At 39.1% G+C, this 12,745-nt stretch overlaps 1 long non-coding RNA gene across 3 annotated transcripts in view; it reads right to left on the minus strand.

Annotated features, from left to right (window-relative positions):
• Positions 1-12,745, minus strand: part of LOC146401074 (uncharacterized) — a 129,481-nt gene that overhangs the window by 40,716 nt on the left and 76,020 nt on the right. The window contains exons 5-6 of one of the 3 annotated variants that reach the window (XR_014813567.1): positions 12,285-12,469; positions 5,881-5,990 (exon numbers count right to left, since the gene is read on the minus strand). The exons of the other annotated variants lie outside the window; for them this stretch is intronic. This is a non-coding gene — a long non-coding RNA (uncharacterized LOC146401074). The remainder of the gene's footprint in view (positions 1-5,880; positions 5,991-12,284; positions 12,470-12,745) is intronic. 3 annotated transcript variants of the gene reach the window in all.

The following is a 12,745-nucleotide window of genomic DNA, read 5'->3' on the forward strand; positions in this document are numbered from 1 at the left end:
GTTTTTAAATAGTATAGCCTATTTGAATTATCTATTTCTTCTTGTGTGAATTTTGGTAGATTGTGTTTTTCAAGCAACTGCTTCATTTTATCTAGGTTATCAAATTTGTGGTCACCGAATCATTCACAGTATTCATTTTTTAATCTTTTTAATGTCCACAAGATCTGTAGTGATCTCCCTCCTTCATTAGTCCTTTGTGACTCTCCACAAACTTTTGAAGCATACTCTCTTCACTTGGCTTTTCTGAACATCAGTCTCTGGGGTGTCCTTCTGTCTCATAGACCAGCCTAATGGTTTGCTGGGTTATCATTTTCTTGCTGACCTCTAAAATTTAGAATGTCTTTGGAGGTCCTCTGATTTCCTCTGTTCAATCTATACTTACTCCCAAAAAACCATCTTTTAGTCTCAGTCTTTAAACACCATGTGTTTGTATGTGACTCCAAAATGCCAATCTCTGGCCTCAAGCTTTTTGCTAAACTCTATATTTCTATATCTGACTCCATTAGATACCTGTACTTGATTATCTAATAGTTATCTCAAACTCAACATATCCTAATGGGACTGGTTTATTTAAGTGGCAGCAGCAGCAGCCTCTCCCCTGCAAAAGAGCTTCTCCCAGTTTTTCACCCTGTGGTATACTCTGTTCTCTATTTTTTATAGTTACCAAGGCCAAAACGACTCTATTCCCTATATTTTATAATTGTGTAGGCCATTATGTAAACCATTAGCACAACTCTTCACATTTCTCTTCCTTCCACTTTACATTAGCAAATTCTGTCAGCTGTCTCTCCTAGTTAATGAATCCAGATCCCAGGCACTCATCAGCACCCCTACGACACGTGTGCAGTCACAGTTGTTGCTCCTCAGGACTAGTACACGAGGGACCTCACAGGGTGCCCTGTCACTACTCCTTCCTCTTCAAACATAGCAGCTAGTTTTGGGTCATCAAAACCAGAGCACGTAACTGTTCTGCTTAAACCATCTAAAGCCTCACAGTTCACTCGGAAGAACAGTCAAGACCTTCACAATAGCCTATTTACATCACAGCCTGGCCAAACCCCTAACTCATCTAACCTCATCTCCAAGTGTTCACCCCTTCACTCCCTCAACTCTAGCTTTTCATCTTTTTTCAGACCCAAATCCAAACTTCTCACCATGGTCTACATACTCTACTGCTCTCCCTGCTTGACTTCTTCCCTTGGGGACGCCATCTTGTTCTTTCTCAAAAAGTAAGTCTGTCCTACCTCAGGGCCCTTGCACCAGCTTCCTCCTCTTCCTGGATTGCTCTTTCCCTCCCTAGATAGCTGCAAGTCTTATTTCCAATCTCTTCAGGTCTCTGCTCAAATACTACTTGATCAGCAAGGCCTTTTGTGATTATCCTATGTAAAATAACAGCCCCATTATCATTCTGTATATTTCTCTATAGCAATTAATACCACAAAAATATATGCTTATTTATTTCCTGTCCTTCCCTTATAGGTCTAAGGGGTCAAGAAAAGCTTTCCTGAAAAAGTGGTACTTTGCCTGAGACTTGGGTAGGAGTATATGACCAAAAAATGGGAAGAAGCACATGGAGGAAAAAGGGTTAGACATCATAAGACCCCAGATGTAGAAAAGGCAGCCACAGGAAATATCTGCATTGTAGAAGGAACCCGTAAGTCAGACTGAACACTTTGCATTTGATCTCAGGCATAATGAAAGATTTGAGGAGTAGGATTCTATAACTAGAATTTCATTTTGAGAAGATGCTTTTTGCTAGTTTGAAGAAGAGATGCATTCAGTGGAGGCCCAGGAGGTGTAGGAAAGCCAGTGAGAGGCTCTTGCAATGGCAGGTGTGTCATGTGATAGCTCCTGAGCTCCAGCTTCCATAGTAGTAACCATGAATCTCTTGCAGTCTCGTGGTCCAAACTTCTTCTTTGATTTATTATGAGAAAGTCAGGTTTTCCCTTGGTTTGATATTAGCCATTTATAATACCTTAAAATGCAGAGTTAACTTTCCCACGAATATATGAATTTTCTTTCATCTTTAAGTATACAAATACTATACCTGCGTTACAATTTTTTAATTAGCTGAGAAAAGTAAGAAAGTAAGTAGGGAATTGTCCAGTATCCACTTAAGACCATACCCAATGTTGTAAAGAAAAATCAGTTCAAATAGGAAGGGAAAAGATAGCATAGATTTCAAACCACATGCATTTTGCTGTGAATCTATTCATGCCTGTAATCCACAAAGGGAACAATTTTCTCTTACAGGATAATGATGTCCATGGGATGGAATTCTAATGGGATTTATTTTTTTTTAATTTTTGTGCCACATGGCATGTGAAAGTTCCCTGGCCAAGGATTAAACCTGTGCCCCAGTGGTGACAAAGCTGAATCCTTAACCATGAGGCCTCTGGGGAACTCCACTAATAGCATATTTCTGTAGTCAAGCAAATATTTATAAATGCTTCCATTCAATTTTTTTTTTTTTTTTACAAATAAAAGTGACAAAATAATGTGCTATGGCCTTGGTAATTCCAACTCTAGTGCTTTTGTTTCATTTATTTTTTGTAGAATAAAAGAGTGCAAACCAAAATTTGATCTTAGTTCTCCAAACCCGTTTTTACCTTTAAGAGCCTCTAACTGGAGAGCTGGCCCTATTGATTGAGGCTTTGGTGTGTGAAATTCTCACCAGCTCCTCTAAAAGTGTCAGGATGTGCTTTTAATTGGCGGCCGCTTTTGTAAGATGTACAGATTCTATTTGCTGCTTTCAACCTCATAGGTGCCTTTTTCAGCCATCTGAGTTCAAACTTAGTCTGTCATTTTTAAAACCATAAAATTTCCAGAGAACATCTGTTAGGGACTGGTTCATAGTAACCGAATCAGTAACTGCCTCAACTAGTAAATAGTTCCACATGATTAGCAACTCAGCATGTGATCTTAAGTCAAGGATGTTTTGATCTATCAGAACTTAGTTGAGCCTTATCACTAGTCCATTTTTGCATGTTAAAATTTTATAACTACATATAAAATGTCCTTGTACCTAATAGTTAAGGCCGAAAAATTCTATGAAATATAATTTTTTCGTTTATCTGGGCCTGTGTATGTGTGTGTGTGTGTGTACATGCATATTTGAAGTTTCTTTACCAAGCATAGGTAGTCTTTGATCCCATATTCAAAGATGAAACTTAAAATCCACACAGTCTGGAAAGAGTTCCCCATGAACTTAAATTTGATGTATGTTACCAATCTGCGAAGAGTTAGAATACAACGTAGTTGACTTAACTACCAAAACTACACTAACCAGAGTAGAGCCTTTTTAAAATATAAATTAGATAATATATTTTTAACTAATGCTGGGCGTCATCACAAAGATGAAAGTACTAACATCTTCAACTGCTCATCCTGAGCTATTTATTCACTCAACAGTTACCTTCTTTGTTATAATGGCTTTCAGGTGAAATCTACTTAAAGAATGTGTTCTGCAGATTTAAATGATCCAGTTATTAGGAAGATTAGGTGAGATCATTTATGTAAAAGACAGTTCCATAATGCTCAGCAAATGTTAGCTCTCTTTCTTCCTCCCTTTATCTTTCCTACCCCATGCCCCTCTTCCCCATTTTTCCATCCTGCACTCATATATGTTACCATGTCCCAAATAATTTTACATGTAATAAAATAGAGAAATAGACATATCTGATATTGAAAAAACCTCCCCAAGTACGGCATTTAAAAAATAATTATTTGATATAATATCATTTATAGATCTGATTCCCCAGAAATAAGATACAGAAAAGATTTCTGACCATTTTCTTTAATTGCTAATATTTTATATTAACCAGTAATGACTCTATTAATCCTCCCTGTCAAGATAACACAATAGAATTATGAATATAAAATCCTGATGTTAAAAATTTTTTTAATTGTAAACAATATGTATTAACAAAGGATACTACTAATGCTACATTACTCCACAGAAAGGCAGGATATAAAATTTTTTGCCTCTTTTTTTTTCATTTACTTTCTCTGCTTTCTTGGGAATGGGGTGGGGTGAGGTAGAGGCATTTTTTAAAATTTTACAAAAAGAATAGATATATGTATGTGTTTAACCCAATCACTTTTCTGTACACCTGAAACTAATATAACATTGTAAATCACCTATGCCTCATTTTCTTTGAAAAAGAATAAAAAATTAAATAAAACTTCTACATATGATCAAGGAACAGCTACATGGCAATAATGGTACCTCGGGAAAAAAGCACAAAACAGCAAGCAGGGACATTTATCCATGCTTATTATATACCAGTCTCTGTTTTAAATACTTTATAAAGTCATTTTCAACTCACCCACAAACTCTTTGGGGTAGTGCTATAACCCCCACTTCAGGCCCCAGAAGCAGCCATTATTCTGACCCTCCCACCTGCACCTCAGCATTCATTCTCCTCCTTGCTGTTATTCTTATCACTTTATGGACTCTGGTGTCCACCAGCCATTAGGGAAGATGAGAGGGTCCAGAACATCTTTTATCTTCTCCTATTGGTCAGGGTTCAGCACATGAGCTAAGTCAAGCCATCTGGCTGAACTCTAAGCCCATCCAGGCACTTAGACTTTGGGTGTGTGACGTAAGAATATGTCGTGATAGTTTGATGTCAGGTCACTTGAGCGGCCAATACTCAGAGTCAGCAATGCTGGTGGTGGCACGTGGACCTAACCCACCCTGCGGTGTGACTGTGGCTGCTCTTCCTGCTGAGTCATCCTCATCATCCTTGTATCCTGCCCATACACCCTCTCTCATCCCCCCTGCCCTCAGGTGAATCTGTGGTGACCCATTTTCTTTCAATAAACCCTCTCTCTTTTCTCACAAGTATGTAAGATAAACCATACTTGGTTTCTGCTGTTTGTAGCTAAGATCATTGATGCAGAAATTGGAACTGAGAGGAAGGTTAACATGAAGAGTGTCTAAAATGAGGTCTTAGATGAGCCATGGAGGTTGGGTGGAAGGCCAGTGGGACACATCTACTCAGTGGTGGGAAGTTTATGGTTAGTGTTATATGGTAGTGGAAATAATCATTTTTGCCCACCTGTACCCTGGAGAACCAGATCGTGGACATATAGAAGCTTTTGCATGAAGGGACTTCAGAGGAAAAAATTAGGTTATTACCGTGTTGAGTATTTTTAACGGCCTTGGAGAAATTCCTACCTGAAAAGATAAGATCATTTTGATAGTGACACTGGAAAGCAGAAGGAAGAAAATAAGACCTTGCCCCTGTAACCAACCAGGACCCTGTGAGGCCTTCTCATGTCCTCTACCTGCCTTTGTATCGATGGGAAATTATAGTCACAGAATCAATTAAATTATGGAAGTGAGAAAATACAGAGGAAAAAGGAAAACAGTCAAACAAGACAGAATAATGGAACAAAGTCAAGAACTTTTAGTTCTTCCTCAAGGACCATAAATAATATGCTGAGCCATGTCTTTGGAGCTGTTTTGCAGGTGCTAAAGCCCCACCACGTGGAAGAAGTCAACCGTATGCTGCCCACAAGCACATGGATTCCTGACTGGTTGGAGCCAGAAGGTTGATGACACTGACTCCCAATTACCTCACCACCCACCAATCCGAAAAATTGCCATGAGCTGATCACTCCCTGCTCCAAGGTGGGGGTTGGGTATGATACTTGAGGCACTAGGCTATTGTGTTCCCCTCATTGCCTGATAATTAAAGTTACTTTTTTTGTTTCCTCCAACTCTGTCTCTGCATTTCTATTTGGCGTCACTGTACAGAGGCAGCCGAGATTTCTCGCAATGCTTAGAGAAACACTGCCTTTGATTTCTATTCAGTTACCAGAGAGTCAAGTATCTGGAACCCTGAAGAAAGAGAAGAGCCATTGTCTACTTACTGCAAGTCTGAGTTTTACTGAGGAAAGGCAGGAGCAACTCAGGATGTGACTGTGGCTCAGGAGAAGATTGTTGCTCCCTGTACCCAACTCAGGCCTCTGCTAATTATCTCCTACTAATAAGAAAAGAAAAGGTTAGTCACTCCCCTTGAGAAGAAGCTATCACATAAAGCCAACAGGGAGAGAGGATTTTAATGGCCTTTTCATGCCCCAGATTGTTGTTTCACACTGTCCCCAAATGACATCACTAAAGCTATGGCCTCAACCTTTATCTCATGCCCAGTGATTATACCATCACAGATTTCCAATCCCCACTCCCAGAGTCTCTGAGTAGGTCTGGGATAGGATGCAAGAATTTGCCTTTCTAACCAGTTTTCAGGTGATGCTGCTGCTGGCTTGGGTACCATACTTTGAGAATCACAGCACTGGAGGAAAGAGCAAAGCAGAGGAATGCAGGCTCTCATCAAACAATCTCTGATGGATAGAACTAAACTTTAAGATTTCAGCTCATCAGGACTTCTGACCTTGGCTGCTGGCCTCTGAAACAAAAAGCCTGGAAGCCTGTGTACTTTTCATGCAGCTTTACTGCCAAATAAGCTCCAAGCCTGTGGTTTCATAGACTCTGAATATAATTTCTAAGCTCCTTCACTGGTAGGGAATAAATCTCTAAGCTGCAAAGGGAAATGGGTGATATATACAGTTCCTATCTCAGAGATGGCTGTGAAGGACAGTAGACAAGAAACATCCTGCCAGGAGCTCCACAGGACTGGGAGAAATGGAGATGCCATTCTTAAAAGGTGCACACAGACTTTCACATGCACTGGGTCCCAGGGCAAAGAAAAGTCTCCATAGGAATCTGGGTCAAAGCTGACTGCAGTTCTTGGAGGACATCCTGGGAAAACAGGGGTCAATGTGGCTTGTTGTGAGAGAAGGATGTTGAAAGCAAAGCTCTTGGGAATATTCAGCAGCAGTGCCTTTCTCTGGAGGTGGCCATTTTGGGAAAATCTGGCCCCACCTGTCAGTCAGCTGCTGAGAAGCCCCAGGGCAAACAACAATCCAGGTGAGATCACAGCCCTGCCCATCAGTAAACAGGCTACCTAAAGACCTCTCAGGCACACAGCTGCCTCTAATCCCATCCAGAGACTAAGCCCCACCCACTAGATGGATTAGAATCGGCTCCACCCACCAGTGGGCAGGAATCAGTCCCTCCCATCAGGAAGCCTATGGCAAGCCCCCCATACCAACTTCAGCCACAGGGGGGCAGACATCAGAAGTAAGAGAGGCTACAACTCTATTATCTGTAAAAGTCACCACATCAAAAAACTATAAAAATGAAAAGACAGAGAACTATAACACAGATGAGGGAGAAAGGAAAAAACCCAGAAAATCATCTAAGCAATGAGGAGATTCTCAGCCTCCAGGAAAAAGTCTTTAGACTGTTGATACTGAAGATGATGCAAGACATTGGAAATAAACTGGAGGCAAAGATGGATAACTTACGTGAAACACTGAGCAAAGAGACACAAGATATAAAACTTAACAAGAAGAGATTCAAAATACAATAACTGAAATAAAAAATTCATTAGAAGCAGCTAACAGCAGAATACAGGAGGCAGAAGAATGAATAAGCCAGGTGGAGGACAGATTAGTGGAAATTACGGATGCAGAACAGAAAAGAGAAAGAAGATTGAAAACAAATGAAGAGAGTCTCAGAGAACTCTGGGACAACATGAAACGCACCAACATCCGTATTATGGGGGTGCCAGAAGGAGAAGAGAGAGAGAAGGGGCAGAAAAAATATTAGAAGAGATAATAGCCGAAAACTTCCCTAACATGGGACAGGAAAGCATAAATCCAGGAAGCACAATGAGTACCATATAAAATAAACCCAAGCAGGAACACCCCAAGACACATGTTAATCCAACTGACCAAAATTAAAGACAAAGAGAAAATCTTGAAAGCAGCTAGGGAAAAGAAACAAATCACATACAAGGGAACCCCACTAAGGTTATCAGCAGATTTTTCAGCAGAAACTCTGCAGGCCAGAAGGGAGTGGCATGATATACTTAATGTGATGAAAGGAAAAAACCTCCAACCAAGATTACTCTACCCAGCAAGGCTCTCACTCAGATTTGAAGGAGAAATCAAAACCTTCACAGATAAGCAAAAGCTGAGAGAATTCAGCAACACTAAACCAGCCTTACAACAAATACTAAGGAACTTCTCTAGGCAGAAAAGAACAAGAGAAGAAGGAAAGAAAAAAGAGAAACAAAAACAAATCCAAAGCAATTAATAAAATGGCAATAAGAATATACATAACAATAATTACCTTAAATGTTAATGGACTAAACACCCCAACCAAAAGACACAGACTGGCTGAATGGATACAAAAACAAGACCCATATATATGCTGTCTTCAAGAGACCCACTTCACTTCTAGGAACACATACAAATTGAAAGTGAGAGGATGGAAGAAAATATTTCATGCAAAAAGGGATCAAAAGAAAGCTGGAGTAGCAATACTCATATCAGACAAAATAGACTTTAAAATGAAGAATATTTTCAGGGACAAAGAAGGTCACTACATAATGATCAAAGGATAAATCCAAGAAGAAGAGATAACAATTTTAAATATTTACACACCCAACATAGGGTCACCACAATATATAAGGCAACTGCTAACAACCTCAAAAGGACAAATCGACAATAACACAATCATAGTCGGGGACTTTAACACCCACCTACAGCAATGGACAGATCAACCAGACAGAAAATCAATAAGGAAACACAGGCCCTGAATGATGCATTAAACCAGATGGACTTAATAGATATTTATAGGACATTCCATCCAAAAGCAACACAATACACATTCTTCTCAAGTGCACATGGAACATTCTCTAAGATTGATCACATCCTGGGCTACAAGTCCAACCTCGGTAACTTTAAGAAAATTGAAATCATATCAAGCATCTTTTCTGACCACAACACTATACGATTGGAAATCAACAAGAAAAAATCTTCAAAAAACACAAACACGTGGAGACTCAACAACATGCTACTAAACAACCAATGGATCACTGAAGAAATCAAAGAGGAAATTAAAAAATACTTAGAAGCAAATGACAACGAAGATATGACATTCCAAAACCTATGGGATGCAGCAAAAGCCGTTCTAAGAGGAAAGTTTATAGCAATACAAGCCTACCTCAGGAAACAAGAAAAAGACCAAATAAACAAGGTAACTTTACATCTAAAGCAGCTCGAGAGAGAAGAACAGACAAGACCTAAAGTTAGTAGAAGGAAAGAAATCATAAAAATCAGAGCAGAAATCAATGAACTAGAAACAAAGAAAACCATAGAAAAGATCAATGAAACGAAAAGCTGGTTCTTTGAAAAGGCCAACAAAATTGATAACCCCCTGCCAGACTTATCAAGAAAAAAAGAGAGAGGACTCAAATCGATGAAATTAGAAATGAAAAAGGAGAGGTAACAATGGACATCACAGAAATGCAAAGGATCATAAGGGACTACTATATGCAACTATATGCCAATAAAATGGAAAACCTAGAAGAAATGGACAAATTCTCAGAAAAGTACAATCTTCCAAGACAAAACCAAGAGGAAATAGAAAAGATGAATGGACCAATCACAAGAACTGAAATTGAAACTGTGATTAAAAAACTTCCAACAAACAAACGCCCAGGACCAGATGGCTTCACAGGCAAATTCTATCAAACATTTAGATAAGAGCTAACACCTCTCCTTCTGAAACTATTTCAAAAAATTGCCGAAGAAGGGATACTCCCAAACTCATTCTATGAGGCCACCATCACCAAAACCAGACAAAGAGACCACAAAAAAAGAAAACTATAGGCCAATTTCACTGATGAACATCGATGCAAAAATCCTCAACAAAATACTAGGAAACCACATCCAACAATACATTAAAAGGATTGTACATCATGATCAAGTGGGATTTATCCCAGGGATGCAAGGGTTCTTCAATATCTGCAAATCCATCAATGGGATACACCACATTAACAAACTGAAGAATAAAAACCACATGATCCTCTCAATAGAAGCGGAAAAAGCCTTTGACAAAATCCAACACCCATTTCTGATAAAAACCCTTCAGAAAGTGGGCATAACAGGAACCTACCTCAACATGATAAAGGCCATATATGACAAACCCACAGTGAACATCATTCTCAATGGTGAAAAGCTGAAAGAATTCCTGCTGAGATCAGGAACAAGACAAGGATGTCTGCTCTCACCACTACTCTTCAACATAGTTTTGGAAGTCCTAGCCACAGCAATCAGAAAAATAAAAGGAATAAAAGGAATCCAAATTGGAAAGGAAGAAGTAAAACTATCACTATTTGCAGATGACATGATACTATACCTAGGAAATCTTAAAGACTCTACCAGAAAACTGTTAGAGCTCATCCATGAATTTGACAAAGTCACAGAATACAAAGTTAACACGCAGAAATTGACGGCATTTCTAGATACTAACAAAGAAAAATCAGAAAGCGAAATGAAGGAAGCAATCCTGTTTACCATCACATCCAAAAGAATAAAATACCTAGGAATAAACCTACCTAAAGAGACAAAAGACCTGTACTCTGAAAACTATAAGACACTGATGAAAGAAATCAAAGACAACACAAATAGATGGAAAGATATACCATACTCGTGGACTGGAAGAGTTAATGTTATCAAAATGACTATATTACCTAAGGCAATCTACAGATTTAATGCAATCCCTATCAAATTACCAAGGACATTTTTCACAGAACTCGAACAACATATTTTAAAGCTTGTTTGGAAGCACAAAAGACCCAGAATAGCCAAAAACATCCTGAAAAAGAAAAATGGAGCTGGAGGAATCAGGCTCCCGGACTTCAGACTATACTACAAAGCAACAATCATCAAAAACCATATGGTACTGGCACAAAGACAGAAACATAGAGCAGTGGAACAGAATAGAGAGCCTGGAAGTAAACCCACGCACCTACAGCCAACTAATCTACGACAAAGGAGGCAAGAATATACAATGGAGAAAGGACAGCTTGCTCAAGAAGTGGTGCTGGGAAAACTGGACAGCCACATGGAAAAGAATGAAATTAGAACACTCCCTAACACCATGCAAAAAAATAAACTCAAAATGGATTAAGGACCTAGATATAAGACCAGATACCATAAAACTCTTAGAGGGAAACATAGGCCAAAAACTCTCTGACATAAATGACAGCAATATCTTCTCAGATCCATTTCTGAGAGTATTGACAATAAAAACAAAAATAAACAAATGTAACCTAATCAAGCTTCAAAGTTTCTGCACAGCAAAGGAAACTCTAAACAACACAAAATGACAACCCACAAAATGGGAGAAAATCTTTGCAAGTGAATCAACTGACAAGGGATTAATCTCCAAAATTTATAAACACCTTCTGCAGCTCCATACCAAAAAAACAAACAACCCCATCCAAAAATGGGTAGAAGTTCTAAACAGACAGTTCTCCAAAGAAGACATACAGATGGCCAAAAAACACATGAAAAGGTGTTCAACATCACTCATTATTAGAGAAATGCAAATCAAAACCACGATGAGGGACCACCTTATACCAGCCAGAATGGCCATCATCAAAAAGTCTGTAAACAATAAATGCTAGAGAGGGTGTGGAGCAAAAGGAACCCTCTTACACTGTTGGTGGGATTGTAAATTGGTGCAACCACTGTGGAAAGGAGTATGGAGATTCTTCAGAAAACTAAAAATAGAACTACCATTTGATCCAGCATTCCCACTCCTGGGCATCTATCCAGAGAAATCCATGACTCGCAAAGACACATGTACACCGATGTTCATTGCAGTAGTATTTACAATAGCGAAGACATGGAAACAACCTAAATGTCCATCGACAGAGGAGTGGATCAAGAAGAGGTAGTACATATACACAATGAACTATTACTCAGCCATTAAAAAGAATGAAATACCAGCATTTTTAGCAACATGGATGGACCTAGAAATTAGCATGCTAAGTGAAGTCAGCCATACAATGAGACACCAACGTCAAATGCTTTCACTGACATGTGGAATCTGAAAAAAGGACACAATGAACTTCTTTGCAGAACAGATGCTGACTCACAGACATTGAAAAACTTATGGTCTCCAGAGGAGACAGTTTGGGGGAGTGGGGGGATGTGCCTGGGCTGTGGGATGGACATCCTGTGAAATAAAATTGTTATGATCATTATACAACTACATATGTGATAAATTCATTTGAGTAATAAAAAAAAAACCGATCTGTTGATAATAAACTCCATTTTGTTTAAAAAAAAAGAAAAAGAAACATCCTGCCATAACCAAACCAGAGATGGACAAATTGGCAAAATGAAGAACTCACAGGCCAGGGAGTCCTGTCATATCATGGACATCAGGACCAGTCATCCCTATATGATGTGTCCTCTTCTTCCAAGAAGTTTTCATTTCACTCGTTTCTTACTGCTCCACTGTATGCTTACATGTGCTCCATATGGTAAGTGTCCATTTAGCCATTATTTAGTGCATCGTGAGAAATTGTATTTGGACCTAAGAAAAGGAAAGCACCTCACCTAGGGTCAACTGTTCGCTCTCTGAAGAGCTCGCCCAAATAACTTGTTGCTGAAACAATTTATTGCTTACCACTGTAAAAGAAACCACCCACGGGTATTAGTAGCATTTCAGAATAACAAGGTCAAAGGTTAGGGGTTTGTTCTCTGATTTATTATATCTGCGGATATTCTGTGTGAAAGACAGATAAAGACTGGGCCAAGTGTGTTATATAATAATTTGGGATTGGTGAACCCAAAGGGGAACGTTTTGAAT

Source organism: Sus scrofa, chromosome 8 (assembly GCF_054392235.1).
Source record: "Sus scrofa isolate SSC_HxYL_T2T_F1_AM1 chromosome 8, Sscrofa_HxYL_maternal_Yorkshire_Landrace_v2.0, whole genome shotgun sequence".
Lineage (NCBI taxonomy): Eukaryota > Metazoa > Chordata > Mammalia > Artiodactyla > Suidae > Sus > Sus scrofa.